Below are 14,961 nucleotides of genomic sequence, written 5' to 3'. Positions count from 1 at the left end.
CAGGTGCAACCCAGTGATGCGGACAACAGCGGTGGCTCTTGCGCGGTTGGCGGCGGTGGCGGCTCACTTCCCTGATTCTCTTCCCTTCTCCTTTCTCTCCTCTCCTTCCTTCTTCCTCTTCCTCCCTTCTTCCTCTTTGGGTCGTAACCCTAGTTCTCACGTAGACAAACTTCTTTTCTTTCAAAATGCAACGAAGAGTGTTCGTTAGGGCATCCCTCCTTCCCTTATATAAGGGGGGGGACGGGGGGGTGGCCCTTAGACCAAAAGACCATAAGACACAATAGAAATAATTCCTAAGAACCTACGACCTTAGGGGAGCAAAACACAAGGAAGAACAGAGGGGACGAGATGGGAAGGGAAGGGGAGATCCTTATAGGATGAACCTCCCTCCTTACACCTGATCATGACGGGTCTTAAAATGATGAACGATGAAACCAAAAACCAAAACAACGAATGAAACGACGATGTAAAAACACGGATAAAGTGTCCATTACCCAATATATTTGAATCTGGGCGTGCGTACCGTCGCCTTGGCTTGCCGAGCGGGTTGGACACATACGGCTGGGGCTGTCGAGGGTGACGATGACGTCTCCGAAGACATTTCCGAGGCTGCGGCTGGTGCTGCGCCATCACCTTTGATTGGTCGTGCTCACTAACAAGGATCGTGAGACCCCTTGGCGATGAATAAGAGAAGGCGACGTGGAAAAAATTATGATGGAGCTCGCTGACAAGGCACTGACGGGGCAGGAGACGGGGCACACCATCCATATTAGGGTCCACTACTGCAACTTAATTGCAGCCGTCGATCCCAAATGAGGCCCATCGATTGGCCAGGGGCAGTTCGGTCCAACGCTGCCCTTGGCTGTCAACGAGGCCGTCCAAATGGTGGTTGATGGCTGGCGGGGGGGGACCGCCAGGCCATCCAACAGCATGGGAGGACTCCCAAGTCCATCCCACTCCATCAGACGGCCTAAGGCGCCCCTCCCAAGCCATTAAAAGGTGCCGAGAGCCCCCAATTTCAGCCATCTTCCAACCATTAAGTCTTCATCGGCGGCGAGGATCCTTCTCGACGTCAGAGGTAGATTGCAGCGTCGTGACAATGCAGGCGACTATGGAAGACTGGGGGAAGCTTTAAGGGAGAGTGGAGAAGGTCGGATCTGTGCCAAGACGGACGAGAAGAATGAGGGAAACCGCATACCGAAGCTAGGTGGCGGCGATTAGCGCCGCCACTCTCACCTTCAAATCAGGGCGGATCAGTGAGTTTTTCCAGTAAATCATGTTGAAATTCAGTTAGATTTTGTCATCATTCCAATCGAAGTTAGTTTAATCCTTGACTCAATTCCTTTTGATCAAAGAATTGTTACTGCAACATCTTACGAGCATTTCATCGAACACTTCACGTGTTCAATGAATGCATGGTGGTTTAGCTAAGTTCTACCCCACTCAACTTTATAAAAAACATGAAAAATATACTCCCCTCTCTTCAGACTTCTTACAGACATTCTGTTGAACACCTAACGGGTGTTCGAGAGAAGCACCATCTTATATTCGATTTCCCTTTATACAATCTATATAAAAACATGTAAAGAACTTACTCTTACTTAAATACTATACTATATATATCTCTTCTTCGACCCCCTTTTGGGCATTTGGTTGAACACCGCTCGGGTGTTCGACTAAATTGACCCAATACTTCATAATATCTCTCTATACATACCTCAATTCCTACTTAGCATATTATAGTTAGATAATTACATATTATCTTTCTATCTATCTTCTTAATATATATATAAATAATTCTCTATGCCCTCTGTTCTATCTCTTAGCATATATATATATATATATATATATATATATATGGCCATCTATATAACTCATATTTTTTCTTCAATCCTCTTATTACTAATTATTCTTATTAAGTACTCTATATTTCTTCACTGGCTACATTACTCTCATTCTTAAATATAATACCTAATATCTGAATTATTTTTTTATTCTTAGTAGCTACCAAATATAAATCCATATATCTAATATTCTCCCTTCTATACCGGTCTTATTAAAGTAATATTTTCTCTACTTATTACTTAATTATTCTTATTATCTATATTATTATCCCCATATCTTAGTAAATACCAACTCCATTATTGAATATATAAACCTAAAGGCCAGTCCCTGTGGAGACGACCTTAGTCATACTATACACTTGAGTAAGCTTCTATACTTTATTAAATTTATTTGATTGTAGGCAAATTAATTACAACGACGATTAAAATTAACACCGCAATTTGCTTCCATCAACAGGACCAGCTATACTTATCGTATAAGTAGGATCAGCTAGTGCTATTCCATCCGGATAATTCAGTGTACGTCTCAACTATCCATCAAATAGGAATATTGAGAAAACATGTTTGAAAACTAGCGATCACTGTATATTGATCTCATCATAGTTCACTTCGTCATTGCACATATTCATCGGTCATTAAAACATCACAGCGGAATAGTAATGACCGTAAATATTTTATTCAATTAACTTAAACAACATGGTGGTGTGATTGCCTTGATGGCTACATAAGTGCCGCCAAAAACAACCTTGAAAAATGCTATCTCAATTTGAGCTGTCGATTGTCAGATATTGTGTTTTGAATTTGGAGCAATGGTAGCCCTTTATTTTCTCTCATCATCATCGGGCACTGAAACTTCCTCTTTTTGTATTTGTGTTGAACTCTCAAATCAACTTTATTCCACTTTGACTTGTCTTATGTGCCAGCGCCTTATAAATCTGCCATGTATAGTTTAAGGAAAAAAAAAACACAACATTTATATTATTACTCGATTATTCGATGATGTGGCATTGCATCACCGCACACCATGTCATGGAATATTCCCTTTTTCTCTTTCTATGTGACTAACATGCTGATACACTATATTCTGGTAATATCTGCCCGTGGCATATGTTTTTAGAAATTATGTTTTAGATTTTTTGGACATATGTAAGAGACATCTCTAAGATTTTTTATCTTAAAAAATTATTTATTTAACAACGTAACACCTAAATAGTTACACATTTATTTTAAATAAAATAATAAATATCACTGCCAGAAATGGCACCGAACTACCATTATTTTTCAGAAGAAATAATGTGCAGAATCAATTGAATATTTTTAATTCAATTAGGTACTCTTTAATAATTGAAACAGGTACTTTTTAATTCAATATAGAGCATTTAAGGTTTCAATGAGTAAATAGTAAATTATTTTCTTGAAACAAACTTGTATGTATGTAATTTCTTCATGAAACTAACCGTTATTTACTTCTTAAAGTCTAGTCAGTTTGTTTCCCGTGTTTGTGAAATTCGAATTAAAATACACTACATGTTTATTAGGTTGTGATTAATGGATGAAAACTAGTGCAAAAAAGAAGGCATAAATAACTTTAAGTAAGAGGTAACCTGATAACACCCTAATTTCTGTCTTTATTTCATGATTTATCATGATTTTATGCATTTAAAGAGCTTAAAATTGGGCTGTTATGATATATTTACATGAAAATAATGTTTTCAAGTAATATCTGATTTTCCATAATTTTCTGTTAATTATATGAATTTTTAAGCATTTATTGAAGCTCTAAATAATTATTTTTGAACGAAAATGACATATTTAATATTTTATTTCGACATTTATCAGAATGGGAATGAATCAGGGAATTTTCTCGAATTTTCTAGAATTTTTTACGAATTTTTAGGATTTTTCTGGGATTTATTTCAAGAGGAAATGTATTTATTCTAAGAAAAAAAAGTATATTTATAATAGAAAAAAAATTATTTTTACTATTTTCAAACTTTCAAGGGTCTTTTTGCGAACTTTCGTTGCAAAAGACCCTGAAAACAGCTCTCGGTCGCCACTGCAGGCGTAAAGATCCAATTTAAACTTTTACAGGGTTTTATTGCAATTTTTAATATATATTTTTAATGTTTTTAGGAGAAATCGGAGGAGAGAGATTGCGCCAGGGGCATATACGCAATTACTTTTGGGCGGCGTCCAAAAGCAATTCCAGGCTTTTAAGGACTTTTCTCTGCAAAAAGGAGGATTCAAAATGCGCCAGCCAATGAGAGAGCGACACATCATTGCGTGTTTAAAAACGAAATTAATAAATAAATCAATTTTAAATCTAATGGATTAAATTGGTTTAAAATTGATTTATTAATAACTTTTGATCCTGAAGTCCGATTGAGATGATTTTTTTATGGATTTGTTCGTCTTGATCCCCTCTTTCTATCTGGACAGTTGTATCATTCAGATACAGCCTATATTGATAGATAAATATTAAGTACTAAACGGGGGTAAAATGGTGATTTTTACCATATAACCTAAGTATAAGAGCTAAATTTCGAGAGGGGGAGCTTATTCTTGATGGTTCTCTATCACAGCTGCACGACAGAGAGGAGCCCCAGCGTGGATCAACAGTTTTGGTACTTTTTCCTTTCATTGTATTTAAACTTTTATGCATTTTGAATGAAATAGGTTAAGTTGTTTGTTTCCTCATCTCTATTCTGATCTGAACTTCAAAATCGCTTGGCTTGAGCGGCATGTACAAGCCCTGATTAGGATTGAGAGGAGAAATTGAGGGATTCACATTGGCATTTAATTGCATTCCAAAAGAAAACTCTAAAAAATTTAGTTTTAATTCTTAGGATACTCAATTACCCCATTTTAGTTCTGAATTATCAACTTGCAAAAATCAACCAAACCCAAATAAAAATTCCTACCAACCTCTCTAATTGAATTCTTTGATCCATCCAATTGGATCAATTAATTCAATCTAGAGCCCACATTTCTTCCATTCTTCTCACCTCTTCTACCCCCCTTTCTCAATTCTCATCTAATTAGGGTGACTTGATCCTCGTTGAAGATCAAATTCACTCTAATTATGATTAAAACACCAAAAAGATAACCATATTGAACTTCCTACTTGCTTCCCTTGGACGACACTCACACTTATCACTATACATGTTAAGTAGAGTTTTATAAATTTTATTGCATATGCTAGAATTCACAACGACAATGGCTAAAAATCCATAATTTTCACCCCTATTTTTGACTTATCAATTGGCGCCGTTGCCGGGGAGGCAACGCTAAGGAATTCAATGTGCCTTTATTCATAAACGAAATTGGGCAAGTGTTGATCGAATTTTTTTCTAGAAGCATTGTCATCAATTTTCAATTCAAAGTGATTTGGTGGCTAACGACTAACGGGTGTTGTGTTTGAATTAGTGGTTTTGTATGAAGTTTAGGTCTGGATTTGAATCAGGAAGCAGTGACAGAAATTCCCCTGTAGTAGACTCCACCACCCCCGAATCATCTTTCACCGAACCTACATTCGTAGAGGAGACGTTGATTAGAACCTTACCAATGGACCCAATAGGAAATGGGACAGGACATCCTGAGGTAGTTAGCGATGGACGTAGGAGGATCAGAGAACATTCCACACCAGCGGAAACCCCGATCTTAACTAGGATATCTGCCCCTATTGGAGATGATGGGATGTTTAGAATTGACCCACACGAATTTCAGTTATTACCATCCTTTTTAGGGAAGTCAAACGAAGAGCCCTATGACTTCTTAGAAAAATTTACGAAGCCTGCGACAGTTGCACTTATCCCAGAATTTCGAAGGAAGCTGTGAGAATGAAATTATTCCCTCATGCCCTTAAGGATAGAGCCGAGGATTGGTTTAGAACATTGGGGACAAATTTTGAATCGTGGAATGATATGGAGAAGAGCTTTCTAAAAAGATATTATACAGTGGCGAGGACGAACTCTTTCAAAAGGGAGATTAGAAATTTTCAGCAGGGAAATGATACCTTTAGTGAAGCATGGGAGAGATTGATGGGGCTCATTAGGAAGTGCCCCCACCATGGCATTCAAAAATGCAAGCTAGTGCAAATCTTTTATGAAGGCTTGAATGATGTGGAAAAAGGGAGAGTTGATATCTCAAGTGGATGAGCGATAGCAGATATGTACGAAGATGAAGCCATGGCACTCCTACAAAAGATGTCCGACAATTTAGCCTATCACCAGGATGCCTCCGATCGTGTTAGGGTTACCCCTCGGAAAGGTGGATTGTTGGATGTTAGGGGGGTTGAACCCCAGATTACTATGGATCGAATTGAAAAACAGATAGGTGTCATGATGGGAAAAGCCATGGAAAAGATGAACGAAAAAATGATTTCATTATGGCAGGGTCAGAATAGTGGAGCACCCAACCAAATAAATCGATGTGAAATGTGCTCAAGTGATAGCCACACCGGAGAAGAATGCCCCATGATTTCAGAAGTGAATGCTATAGGCAGGCAGGACGGGAGCAATGGTCAATGGGCCACTAGAGGAAACTTACGAGGACAGGGAGGGAACAACAATAATCGACCACCCCAACAACAGTTTCAACCCAAGGCGAACAATCCCCATCACCAACAACATTATCAACCTTACCGAAATTTTTCATATCCCACTAATGCGACTCTCACCAAGGTAATCGAGGAGCTGCAAGAAGACAAGAAGAGGATGGTCAAGCTTTTTGAAGAAATGGAGGAGAGGCATCGGCGGGAAATGGAAAAGCTCAAGGCGGAGGTTGGTCTTCACAGCGGTCAACAATTTGTGCACGGGGAAGCACCACAAAGTACTTGTGAAGACCCCATGAAGATGGGCGCCAAACCAGGTAAACTCCCTACTCAGGCCTGTATTAATCCTAGTAATTTACTTTATGTTGATGACATGTATAGTGTAGTTAATGAGCATATTCATAACATGCATGCCATGACTGAAAAACAATAAATAGGAGAACTAAGTGCGATATCAAAACTTAGAAGTGGGAAAGAATTGTCTACTCCATTTGCAGTTGTAGAGAAACCAAAGGAAGTAGAGGATAAATTGGAGGAATTACAGGAAGATGAAGAAGTAGGGGTTGAGGAAAATGTGGAAAAGGAACCCGACCCGAAAGCATATTGCCCGCCTATCCCTTTCCCTAGTGCCTTACAAGCGAAGAAAGAGAAATCAAAAGATAGCCCACTTCTTGAGTATTTGAAAGAGGCTACTGTTGAAATTCCTGTTTTAGATGAAATACAGTACATCCCTGATTATTCCAAATTTGTGAAAAACCTGCGCACACCCCCTAGGAAGCAAAAAAGGATTCAACTTTCTGAGAATATTAGTTCAATATTTCTGCATGAATTACCTCAAAAGCGCAAAGATCCGGGAGCACCAGTGATTAAATGTGAGATTAGGGGGGAAGTATTCACCAAAGCCTTACTCGATTCAGGAGCAAGTGTGAATATCATGCCTAAGGCTTTATTTGAGACCTTTAAATTTGGTGAACTACAACCCGTAAATTTAGAATTGCAGTTAGTGGACGGATCAATTAGAAGACCATGGGGACAGCTGGTGGATGTGGTGATGAAAGTAGAAAAATGCTCGTTTCCTGTGGATTTTATAGTAGTGGATGTAAAAATTTCAGGAAAAATTAGTCATGCACCCATTATTTTAGGACGCCCATTCCTAGCTACCGCAAGAGTGAACACTAATTGGGATGAAGGAAAAATTAAATTGCGCATGGGAAAAGAAGAGGTTGAATTACCAATTTCTCAGTTGATGAAATACCCCAATAGAAGCGCGGAAGATATTTATGCATGTTCCCTAGATGATGATGATGATGAATGCAATGCCATAGAGAAAGTAATGTATGATGTGATGGCGGTGAATGAGAGTGTTTATGAGGGGGAAAAGGATGACCGTAGTGAAACGAAGGGTGGAAGTATGAATGACTACATATCTATGCCCACTGACGAATTAGAATTGAAACCTCTTCCTTCTCACCTTAAATATGCTTTTTTAGGTCCAAGAAGGACATATCCCGTTATCATCTCTTCGACCCTCACCATGGAGCAGGAACTTAACCTATTAGATGTATTACGACAGCACAAGAGTGCTATTGGATGGACCATAGACGACATCAAGGGAATTAGCCCTGATGTTTGCCAGCATAGAATTTTTATCGAGGAAGGATCCAAGCCCTCAGTACAACATCAACGTAGACTAAATCCTTATCTTTATGATGTGGTGTCAAAAGAAATAACCAAATGGCTGAAAGCCAGATTCATTTACCCAATTTCAGATAGTAAGTGGGTTAGCCCAATTCATGTAGTACCTAAAAAAACAGGGATTACTGTCCAAAAAAATCAGGATGGAGAAGAGATCCAGACTAGGGTAGCATCGAGTTGGCGAGTATGCATAGATTATCGAAAGTTAAATCTAGCAACAAAAAAAGACCATTATCCTCTACCTTTCATTGATCAAATACTTGAAAAATTAGCTGGACAAAGTTTTTATTGTTTCTTAGATGGGTACTCAGGATACAATCAAATTAGCATTCATGAAAGTGACCAAGATAAAACTACGTTCACGTGTCCTTTAGGAACATTTGCCTTTAGAAAAATGCCATTTGGACTTTGTAATGCACCAGCAACCTTTCAAAGGTGCATGTGTGCAATGTTTTTTGATCTAATTGGTACATGCCTTGAAGTTTTCATGGATGACGTTTCTGTGTTTGGTGAATCTTTTGAGTGTTGTTTGTCTAACTTGGATAAAGTGTTACAGATTTGCGAATAAAACAAGTTAGTGCGCAGTTGGGAGAAATCCCATTTTATGGTGGACAGGGGGATTGTCCTAGGTCACCATATCAGCAAGGAGGGGCTGGCGGTGGACAAGGCAAAGATCGAGATCATCAAGGAGCTTCCACTTCCATCGACCCTAAAGCAACTTAGGGGTTTATTGGGCCATGCAGGCTTTTATCGTCGCTTTATTAAGGATTTTGCCAAAGTGGCTAAACCTCTCACTTTGCTTCTATCTAAAGACAAAGAACTTATTTTGAATGATGAATGCAAGTTGGCTTTTAATTTGATTAAAGAGGCATTAGTTACAACTCCCGTCTTACAAGCTCCGAATTGGAATGAACCCTTTGAAATTTTTTGTGATGCTTCAGATTACGCAGTGGGAGCTGTCTTGGGGCAACGCAAAGACAAGAAACCTACAGCTCTTTACTACGCAAGTAAGACTCTCGACGCTGCTCAGGTAAATTATTCTACCACAGAAAAGGAATTACTTGCAATTGTCTTTGCTTTAGATAAATTTTGATCTTACCTGATTGGGAGTAAGATCATAGTCTTTTCAGATCATGCTGCACTTAAACATTTGTTAAGCAAGAAAGAGACAAAACCTAGATTAATGAGATGGATTCTGCTAATGCAAGAGTTTGACATAGAAATTAGAGATCGGCGTGGAGTGGATAACGGGGCAGCCGATCACCTCTCCCCCTTATCGATGTCTTCTCTAAGCCCCATTATGGATTCTTTTCCTGACGAGCATATTCTAGGAATTTCTACGCGGAAATTACCTTGGTATGCTCATATAGTAAATTACTTGGTAACTGGTCAATTGCCACAGGGTTGGGATTATGATGATCGAAAAAAGTTTTTTAAGGGTATTAAGTATTACTATTGGGATGAGCCTAAACTATTTAGATTGGGAGTTGACCAAATTTTTAGAAGATGTATACCCGAGGATGAACAATGGAGGGTATTAGAGTCGTGTCACTCATCGTTGTGGAGGACACTACGCCTCTAAGATCACTGCACATAAGGTCTTGCAGTGTGGCTTTTATTGGCCCCACCTTCATCCGGATGCATACAAATTCTGCAAGAGATGCATTCGCTGTCAAGCAGTGGTCAATGTAGGTCGCAACGCTTCTATGCCCTTAAATCCTATTCTTGAAGTTGAGTTGTTTGATCTTTGGGGCATTGATTTCATGGGACCCTTTCCTCCATCTTTTGGATACGAATATATTTTGGTAGGTGTTGATTATGTCTCTAAGTGGGTAGAAGCCATACCAACACAAAAAAATGATCATAAAGAGGTTGTTAAATTTGTCAAGGATAATATCTTTTCCCGGTTTGGATGCCCACGAGCCATTATTAGTGATGGTGGAACTCACTTCAATAACAAAGTCTTCAAGGAATTGTTAAAACGATATGGAGTTCATCATCGTCTTACCACCCCTTATCATCCTCAAGCCAATGGCCAAGTGGAAGTCTCAAATAGAGAAATTAAAAAAATCTTCAAGAAAATTAGTCACCCTAATGGGAAGGATTGGTCGAGCAAGCTGCCTGACGCGTTATGGGCGTATCGGACTGCATATAAAACTCCGTTAGGAATGTCGCCATTCAGGTTGGTGTTTGGAAAAACTTGTCATCTTCCTTTAGAAATCAAACATCGCGCTTTATGGGCTATCAAGAAACTTAATCTATCTTTAGATGATGCAGGTGAACATCATTTATTGCAGCTGCATGAATTGGAGGAGTTGCGTAATGAAGCATATGAAAATTCACGCATCTACAAAGCCAAGATGAAAGCATTCCATGATCAACACATACACAGGAAAGTTTTTGCCCCTGACCAAAAAGTATGGCTATATAATTCTCGACTTAAACTTTTTCCAGGAAAGCTTAAATCAAGATGGGATGGACCTTAGTATGCCGACAGTTTGACAATGGATCTGTCCTCATTCGAGATCCAACACATGGAGCTGAATTCAAGGTCAATGGGCAGCATTTGAAACCCTTCCTCGAACACGAGCCCCATCCCCCCAACGAAAACATTTCTTTAGAAGCGGCGACATCACCATCTACTTAAGAGTCTCAACAAGATTTGTTTTCTTTTCATTATGTTTTAGGATTTATTTTCTTTGCATTACTTTCTTTTATTATGATAGCTCCTTATTTTTGTTGTGTCTCCTATGGTAACTTTGACCAGGTTGCGGGCGTATGTGATTCAGCAAATCAGCATTATCGCCAGGATCTCTTATTCATAATGCCATCGGGCCCAATGTCTTGAATATCACTGTTTGCCCTTCTAATCTCAATTTTACTCTTCGTGATTTTAGTAGCTTTGCATTGAGGACCATGCACGTTTTAGATGGGGGGAGCTAGTTCATTTTATGTAGCAAACTATGGCTCATGCATTTAATTTTAAAGAATATTATATGAATTGAACCTGCTTGTCATCATCTTTAACATGCATATATTTGAGTCATACCTTTCATCCAGTGGTTAGGGAACATGTGTAGGGAAGTTAAGCTCTTAGAGCGGATCATAAACATGTTGAGGTGCAACACATGTGATTCTGAGCGATGTGGATTCAATTTCAAATTGGGGACGGTGTCAAGTAGGTGATTAGATGATGGAAAGTCAAGGGTAGAAGCTCTATGCTTCAACGGGGAGTGATGAGTGAACTGAGAGCCCCCATTCCATCAGCTCAACTTAGCCGATCCCACTTATGTATTTCGTCCCACCATTAGTTCCTTTTCACTCCAAGATAATGAGCAGCCATTCCCCAAGTCCTATGCACAGAATACACCATCTCCATCCACCTCATTGTTCCACACGCTACACGCCATATCCATCACAACTTGACTCCACTACCTTGCTTCCACTACCGAGGATATGCCTATCTCCCAAGTACGTCTATCTCCCTTTCCACGGTATCACTACGATACTGCCTCTTCGTATCTTTTTCTGTCCATAATTCACTCTGCATTATCTAAATCTTATTCTTCTGTCCCTCCTCTATAGACCAATGTGACAGTTATGACATTCATGTTAGTGATGACAAGATTTTTGAAAACCATTTAGATAATGGAAGGTGTTTCATTTTTTTCATGCCCCTCTTCAAAAAAAAAAAAAAAGAGGAAGAAGGAAAAGAAGAAAAAGCAAAAAGAGAAGTTAAAAAAAAAGGGGCGCCAGAAAGGGGGGGCGATTGACCTGCAGAATTCCTGGTGTTAACTTTCCAGTCATGATACTATTGTTCTTGTTCTTTGTATCGTCACATTGGTCCCATTTCTTCTATCTCCCCCACTTCTTCTCAAAATCTTGGGAGTAGGTTATCCGAGGTAGCACCGCACCCGTTGGACCATAAATCTCTCATTGTTCACGCTCACCCTAACTCTTTCACAAAGTTTCCATTTCCCCCATCACACGCCTTACAAGTCTGTCATATATTCTTCTCGTTGTCTTCCATATTCTGTGCTCATCAGGAGGAGGAAATGGCTTCTTCTATTCTTAGGAAAGAGAAAAGGCTAATGGAGAGGCAAGTACTAGGTGGCCGCCACCCCGGGAGAGAGTGATCTTGCTTGCGAGATATGTGAGACCAGCTTCACATGAGTGTAGAGAGTTTACCTAAGGAGTATAGCGTCATACCTAGAAACGAGTACACTCCCTTCTCATCCACTTAGGCATTCAACCCAAGGAGAAAGGAACCCCACATTCCTGAAAAGGCCGTGGCTCAAACTGTCATTTAGTGTTTTAGCTCCGCTTGTGATTGATATACGTAACACTTCCAACACTTGTTGTCTGACCTACAGGATGAAAGAAATGATAATGCGGAAAAGTACTTAGATGTTGCTAAGGGACTAGCAATGTCTAAGTAGGGGGTATATGATAACACCCTAATTTCTGTCTTTATTTCATGATTTTAGCATGATTTTATGCATTTAAAGAGCTTAAAATTGGGCTGTTATGATATATTTACATGAAAATAATGTTTTCAAGTAATATCTGATTTTCCATAATTTTCTGTTAATTATATGAATTTTTAAGCATTTATTGAAGCTCTAAATAATTATTTTTGAACGAAAATGACATATTTAATATTTTATTTCGACATTTATCAGAATGGGAATGAATCAGGGAATTTTCTCGAATTTTCTAGAATTTTTTACGAATTTTTAGGATTTTTCTGGGATTTATTTCAGGAGGAAATGTATTTATTCTAAGAAAAAAAAGTATATTTATAATAGAAAAAAAATTATTTTTACTATTTTCAAACTTTCAAGGGTCTTTTGCGAACTTTCGTTGAAAAAGACCCTGAAAACAGCTCTCGGTCGCCACTGCAGGCGTAAAGATCCAATTTAAACTTTTACAGGGCTTTATTGCAATTTTTAATATATATTTTTAATGTTTTTAGGAGAAATCGGAGGAGAGAGAGTGCGCCAGGGGCATATACGCAATTACTTTTGGGCGGCGTCCAAAAGCAATTTCAGACTTTTTAAGGACTTTTCTGAAAAAGGAGGATTCAAAATGCGCCAGCCAATGAGAGAGCCACACGTCATTGCGTGTTAAAAAACGAAATTAATAAATAAATCAATTTTAAATCCAATGGATTAAATTGGTTTAAAATTGATTTATTAATAACTTTTGATCCTGAAGTCCGATTGAGATGATTTTTTTATGGATTTGTTCGTCTTGATCCCCTGCTTCTATCTGTATGGTTGGATCATTCAGATACAGCCTACATTGATGGATAAATTTTAAGTACTAAACGGGGGTAAAATGGTGATTTTTACCCTATAACCTAAGCATAAAAGCTAAATTTTGAGAGGGGGAGCTTAATCTTGATGGTTCTCTATCACAGATGCATGACAGAGAGGAGCCCCAGCCTGGATCAACAGTTTTGGTACTTTTTCCTTTCATTGTATTTAAAATTTTATGCATTTTGAATGAAATAGGTTAAGTTGTTTGTTTCTTCATCTCTATTCTGATCTGAACTTCCAAATCGCTTGTCTTGAGTGGCATGTACAAGCCCTGATTAGGATTGAGAGGAGAAATTGAGAGATTCACCTAGGCATTCAATTGCATTCCAAAAGAAAACTCTAAAAAATTTAGTTTTAATTCTTAGGATACTCAATTACCCCATTTTAGTTCTGAATTATCAACTTGCAAAAATCAACCAAACCCAAATTTAAAATTCCTACCAACCTCTCTAATTGAATTCTTTGATCCATCCAATTGGATAAATTAATTCAATCTAGAGCCCACATTTCTTCCATTCTTCTCACCTCTTCTACTCCCCTTTCTCAATTCTCATCTAATTAGGGTGACTTGATCCTCGTTGAAGATCAAATTCAATCTAATTAGGATTAAAACACCAAAAAGATAATCACGTTGAACTTCCTACTTGCTTCCCTTGGACGACACTCTTACTTATCACTATACATGTTAAGTAGAGTTTTATAAATTTTATTGCATAAGCTAGAATTGACAACGACAAGGGCTAAAAATCCATAATTTTCACCCCTATTTTTGGCTTATCATAACCCAAAGTGTGACCAATATTTGAAATAAAAGCTCAATACATAAAAATTCCATTTTTAAGCTTATTTATGACTTTATATGAGATTGTTTAAATCGAGGCATGAATTTTGGAACTAACCTGTAATTCTAAATGAAAAATATGTTTCCAAATATGGGCTATAGCGATGTACATTGAGCTAAATATCAAGTTGTCCTATCCTTGAAAACCCTTGGAAAGAAATACAAGGTCTTCGATAGAGATATGTAACTTCTATGTAACATATTTCCTAGGTTAATTTTATTATAATATTCAATAAGCTCCCAACATGTTTATGGTGGCCTAGTGCATCCGATGTTTTGGAGAAAACAACATCATTTGGTCTTAGCGGCAATTGACAAAAAGGTTTCTGAAATTTCTAGTCTTCTTTATTCTAGTTTACCGACCATTTGTTGCATGTAAAATCCTAGTGGATAAGCTTTCAACACCAGTAGGGATGGGTAAAAAAGTTTCTCTGTGCGTTAATGTATGAAGGAAAATTAACAGACATGAACACCACTTTGGAAAAGGTTCACAATTGGTTCACAAATAGGCAAACTTTTGGCAAACGGTTGGCATTCCCCAGTATTTTTTTTTCTCACTCTCACCGTCTCTCCCACCTCCCCTGCCCTACGTGCCCCCCCCCTCTCCTGTCTCTCTATCTCTCCGCCCCCTTCTCGCTGCCCACCAACCTCTTTTGTGGGCCCATCCCCTTTGGCCTATATGCCCCCTAAAGTACCCCCTCTCACTCT

At 38.6% G+C, this 14,961-nt stretch overlaps 1 non-coding gene across 1 annotated transcript; it reads right to left on the bottom strand.

The window, feature by feature from the left end:
- Positions 1 to 5,813: 5,813 nt before the first annotated feature.
- Positions 5,814 to 5,919, bottom strand: LOC144714069 (small nucleolar RNA R71). The gene has a single exon (XR_013584229.1). It is a non-coding gene; the product is annotated as a small nucleolar RNA R71 (small nucleolar RNA).
- Between the last annotated feature and the right edge of the window lie 9,042 nt (positions 5,920 to 14,961).

Source organism: Wolffia australiana, chromosome 16 (genome assembly GCF_029677425.1).
Source record: "Wolffia australiana isolate 7733 chromosome 16, ASM2967742v1".
Taxonomy (NCBI): Eukaryota; Viridiplantae; Streptophyta; class Magnoliopsida; order Alismatales; family Araceae; genus Wolffia; species Wolffia australiana.
The sequence above is the reverse complement of the archived record's forward strand: the minus strand, read 5'-3'. Positions and strand labels throughout refer to the sequence as shown.